This window comes from Pterocles gutturalis, unplaced genomic scaffold, assembly GCF_000699245.1.
Source record: "Pterocles gutturalis isolate BGI_N339 unplaced genomic scaffold, ASM69924v1 scaffold14089, whole genome shotgun sequence".
In the NCBI taxonomy this organism is placed as follows: Eukaryota; Metazoa; Chordata; class Aves; order Pterocliformes; family Pteroclidae; genus Pterocles; species Pterocles gutturalis.
In genome coordinates this window covers 1-5,240 of record NW_010135906.1, presented here as the reverse complement: position 1 = coordinate 5,240, position 5,240 = coordinate 1, and the positions used below count along the sequence as shown (strand labels likewise).

The window sequence follows — 5,240 nt, the reverse complement described above, 5'->3', positions numbered from 1 at the left end:
CACAGCTGTGCTGGAAATGGAACCAGAGGACCCGCACTGTCAGGAAAACCAGGAAAAATGTTTAGGGTTTGGGTTTTTTTAATCAATTCCTCGATTGGGTTCGACACTCAGCTGTGCAAACGGGCAGCAGATGGGACAGGATGTCTTTCTAATGGCAATAGTTGAGGCTTTAAAGAATGTCACACTCTGCAGCTTAATCTATTGTATGGAAAAGGATCTGGTGTCTGCTTTTTTTAGACTTTTTCCATGTTGAATATCATTATCTTGTGGAATGGATACGTAGTAGTAGCCTGCAGAGCTCCTCCTTAAGTCTTTTTTCCCCAGGACTTCAGTTGTGTGGTTTCAGGGTTTTGTAACTTTGTTAGTCACTGTTCCTGCCTTTCTGAAGACACTGTCTTTCATTTAAATCTTGTCCCAGTACCTATAACATCAGTTCTGGTTTGATCTTGCTTTGTGATGGGTGGTACCCGAATTTATGTTTTCAGACTTAGCTGAAATGTGTAGAACCTTATAAAGATGTGTGTTCTTCACCATATAAACCACTGAAATGAGGTAGATAAAACAAAAGCTTGACCAGAGTCTTAAAGAATTTAAAAATCTGTTAGAAATCTGTTAAGAATCTTGCTGTTTGTGGAGCACAAACCCACACAAGAAGGTGTGTGTAAAGCACATATCTCTGGCCTGATTCAAGGGGAAAAAAAAAAAAAAACCGTCTAATAGGTACGAACAGCAGGGGAACATACAGACAGACATCTGAGTTATCTATATTATTTGCTGCAGAGAACTCTTAATTTGTAGATTGTTGCATGACGTAAACCCATGATTTACATCTAAAGGGCTCATCTAGTTCAGTGAAACTGTGTTTTAATGAGGATTGCTGTTTATGTAACTCTCCTAGGAGAAACTCATTATTCATGATTTTTATCTTGCTACTTGGTATGTATGCTAGCTATTGCTGGAAGATGTCTTATCTCCTGGACTCAACTCTAACCTGTGTGTAAGAGCTGTAGAATAAAGTAGAAATAATATTAAAAAATAACATAGTTTTTGTGGTAATGTTTTGTAAGATTATTTTAATAAAGAGGCATAGATATCGCGGTGAATGTGGGAAGTTGGGTAATAGCATTGAGCACAAGATCGGAATTGGAGAAATGTTAAGATGTCATTTTCTTGGTGGTGGCCTTAAGCAAGAGTGGTCCTTTCAGAGTTTCTTCCCTTACCTACTAGTGAATGATGCTTCATTAAGGTGCTGTTAAAGGGATCACTTAGTGAGCAGCTGTACTTAAATAGCTTATTTTGCTTGTCCAAGGAATAGCATTTCATAAGCAGTATTTCTCTTGTTAAGAGGGTAAAGTACAGTGGTATTTTCCACAGGAAGGGAGGTCCTTCAGCATCATTATGACCATTATAATCATGGTACAGCAGTTTGATACGTCTGTCGTTTTTGTAATATATTGAAGTAAACCGGCAGTCCTTTCCATAATGTGCTTTGTCAATGCCATATATTTGTATAATCTTTAGAACGATTTCTACTTCTGAGATTGAAGTCTGCAGAATTGCTCAAATCTGAAAATAGTTAGATACCTGAATTTAGCCTTCCTGTGTCTTGGGTTTAGTGGTGCAAAAAGAAACCAAGTACTTACTCTACGTACTGGTAAGTACCAGTAAGAAAAATAAATGGGTCTCATAAAATCCAAAGGCTGTGAATTTAATTGTGTGGCTTCTCTTTTTAAGTTTGCAACCCCACGCCCCCAAGTAAAAAGAAAGTTGGTCTCTTTAAAATTTTGTGTCCTGGGTTTCTGAAGGACATGTGCAGCCTTGTCAGTTGGTGATGTATGACTTAATAGTTTTCCATGTATGATTTCTTTTGTGTTTCATTTCCTTTTCAGATCTGCTAAATCTATTCCAAAGCCAAGAGTAGACAACCAGTACAAGAGAAGTGTTGCTTCTTTAAATGGACATCCGCTCTTGCGGAATGGCCCAGGTATCCAGTAGCAATGGATTTAGACAGCGCTCATCATCTCCTTTGGCAGCTGCAAGGTCAAAAGATGTGGACAAAGAGGAGGCGTTGCAGATGGAAGCCGAGGCGTTAGCTAAGATGCAGAAAGAAAGAGGTGTAGCTGGTAATAGACAAACTTTTCATTCTTTAAGCAGCACCAGACGAGAAGCACAGACTCATAACAAACAGGACCATGATCTCATGGTGTTTCCAGAGTCTGATGCCAAGGGCATGGAAGATAAACTAAGTACCATTGACATAGAGAAGCTTACTCATGCTGAACTAGAGAAACTGCTGCTGGATGACAGTTTTGAATCCAGTAAAGTACCTACATTACCAGTAACTCCTATTTTGAACCCATCTGTATCTTCACAATTTTATCTTGGGCCTGCGGGTCAGAGAAGACAGTGGACGCCTGGAATACCAGCACCTGTGACATGCACTTTACCTCCTATTTACCCCGCAGCTTCTTACACAAAACAGACTGGTCTATTTCAGAACGGATTCCATCCAAGTATGTCCTCTTATCACTCTAGAGAACCTATTTATCTCGGTCTTCCAAGACAGTCGCAATACATTTCATACCCATTGACAGCTACTATGCCTTTCCATCCACAAGGAAGCCTACCTATATATCCTCCAGTTCTTACGCCAGAAATGGCAAAAGTGTTTGACAAAATTGCGAGCACTTCGGAATTTCTAAAAAATGGGAAGTCAAGCACAGACTTAGAAATGACTGCTATAAAGTCTGCGGTTTCTAACCTCCCAGCCTCGGGAAGCTGCAGGGATGTTAGTAAATTTGATTGGTTAGATTTGGATCCCCTAAGTAAACCAAAAGTGGATAGCGTGGAGACTTTGAGTAAGACAGAGAATGATGGAGAGAGGGCTTCAGGTATGACTGCTGAAGATCCGTGGGATGCCGTGCTGTTAGAAGAAAAGTTGTTAGTAACTTGTCATCTGGAAAGAAAAGTTAACGGGAAGTCTTCTGGAGCAACAGTGACAAGGAGCCAGTCCTTAAACATGCGAACAACTCAACTTGCAAAGTTACAGGGCCAAACATCACAGGTATGTAAATCGGTATGTTTAAATTGTGGTATAATAGTAAAGATTAATCCCAGTATTTTAAAGAGACTTTAAGGTCTGGATTTGTTTGTTAGGTGTTACTTTACCTGAGCAGTGTCCAAATAATCTGATGTTACTGGAGTGTGTCTATATTTGGGATATTCAGAAAATTGAGCGTTACTACTGAACTAAATCCCAAAGTAATTCTGACCTTGTGTAATCTTTGCACATTTACTGAGGAAATTGCTGTTTTTCGACACACTATGAAAAGAAATGGAAATAATCTTTAGAACAATTATTTAAATCACATTAATACATATTTAAATTAATGAGCAATGCACATGATACTACAAAATAAAAAGATGGTGAGTTAGACATTGAAAGGTTTATCTTGAGCAGCTTTTATCTCAGAATTTGAAAAAAAAATTTGCCTTAATTTTAAACTTGTCAGCTTTTTATTTAAAAAAAAAAAAGGGTAAAATAAGTGGCATAGTCAAAACTGTTTTCTGCTCTCCCAGTATCAGTTGCAGTATTTCACAGGACCACTGTTATTCCCTTTGATAGGTAGAAATTTTTCCTTCTGTGCAGGAATGTTTTTTTTATCACTGTCATTAAAATTTCAAGACAAAAATGTCAAAAGAGTTATGAGCTTCATCTTTTTGGACATTGAGCACATGCAGTTTGTATCAAAACTAAACAGTACAGCAGATGATCATTACTGTAGCAATCTCATCCGGTTAATTATGCCCCCTTAAGTGCGTCCTACCCTTTTCCAAGTCCAGTAAATGACTATAGGTTATTTAACTTTTCCTATCTTTTAAAATTCTTTCTGTGATAATTCCATCATAAAACAAGATATTACATTTAAAAATATTAGTCACCTCACTAGAAAATGAATATGGATACTTGTGGGTTTTTTGGTAGAGAGAATACAAAGGCTGAAGGAGAAGTCTTCAGTGGAAAAGTCAATACCCTGGCAAGGGTGATAATGGCAGGAAAAATCATATTTGTAGAAACTGTCTGGGGGGGTGGGGAGTAAAAGATTTGTTTGCCTTGGAGGCTTTGTATTTCAGCTGTTTTGAATCTTATGTATTGTCTTTCTAGGTGTTTTTTATAGACTAGGGACATGCCATAAAAAAACAACCATTATCGGTCAAGGATGTTTTCCAAATCGTGCTTTCATTCTTCCCTCCCCCCAAACTGAGGGAGTTTTTTTCTCAGAAGAGGAATATTTACTAGACTCTGGCTTAAAGGGCTGTCTAAATTTCCATTGAAGTGAAATTTTTGGCCCCGAATTTGAAGGATTTCCTGTTTTTCTGGGCTAGTTGTCAGTGTTCTGGCAAAAGTTTAATAGAAATCCAGTGGAGAAGGATCAAAAAAACCCTAAACCCAAAAAACCCGTTTACCTCTGTTTTTGAAGGATCACATTTTTAACATTGCATGTGTGAAGATCTAGGGTCTAACTTTTTTTTTTTTTTCTTTTTTTTCCCCACCCACTGCTGAGCTGTGATATGTGAGCTTGGTTACTTCCTAGTATTTGGAGAGTCATGAAAACTTGGGCTTCTCAGCAGTTTGCTTCTTTGGGTTTGTCATGTTCTAGGGTTGTGGTTTTTATAAGTTTTTGTGGTATATATAACTTGTTATAAGTTCCAGGTTTTTTTCCAAGGATGCAGGATTTAAAAGGGTCTTTCCTGTTCATCAGGTCCAGTCCCATGCTATTTGCAGATCACATGTTAACTGTTTCATAAAATACTCAAATCTCTGCCTTCGCATGCGGTCTTTTTCTCCTGCTTCTTTTGATTTAAAGGCTGTTCAGAGTATCACAGACTTCATCAATCTGATTTTAAGCAGAAATGCATTCATAACTAGTTCTTAGCAAATGTCTTTTTAGCAGGATGGAACAGCAAGTATCGAAGATAAAGAGTTGATGTTTACCTCAACATGTTATAGGAGACAGTGACTTTCTGTCAGCTTTCATTGCAAGCTCTGTGTGGTAGCTTCTTTTTCCTGTCACTTTTTTTTGAAGATGGCTTATGAGAATTTTAGTTTTCTGTGTGAGAGCCCAGTGTTCCATGTGCCTTGTACAGTGGTATGAATAAACCCTAGTTACAGACAGGTAGGGCCATCCTGCTTGGTACACTTCAATTGCATTTGCTTTATTCACAACTGCACCACAGCA

General features: G+C 38.2%; 1 pseudogene across 1 annotated transcript; it reads left to right on the top strand.

Moving 5' to 3' along the window:
* The first annotated feature begins 1,892 nt into the window (after positions 1–1,892).
* LOC104468077 lies at positions 1,893–3,064 on the top strand (annotated as a pseudogene). The gene has a single exon (XR_727615.1). The product of XR_727615.1 is annotated as a phosphatidylinositol 4-phosphate 3-kinase C2 domain-containing subunit alpha pseudogene (transcript).
* Positions 3,065–5,240: the final 2,176 nt, after the last annotated feature.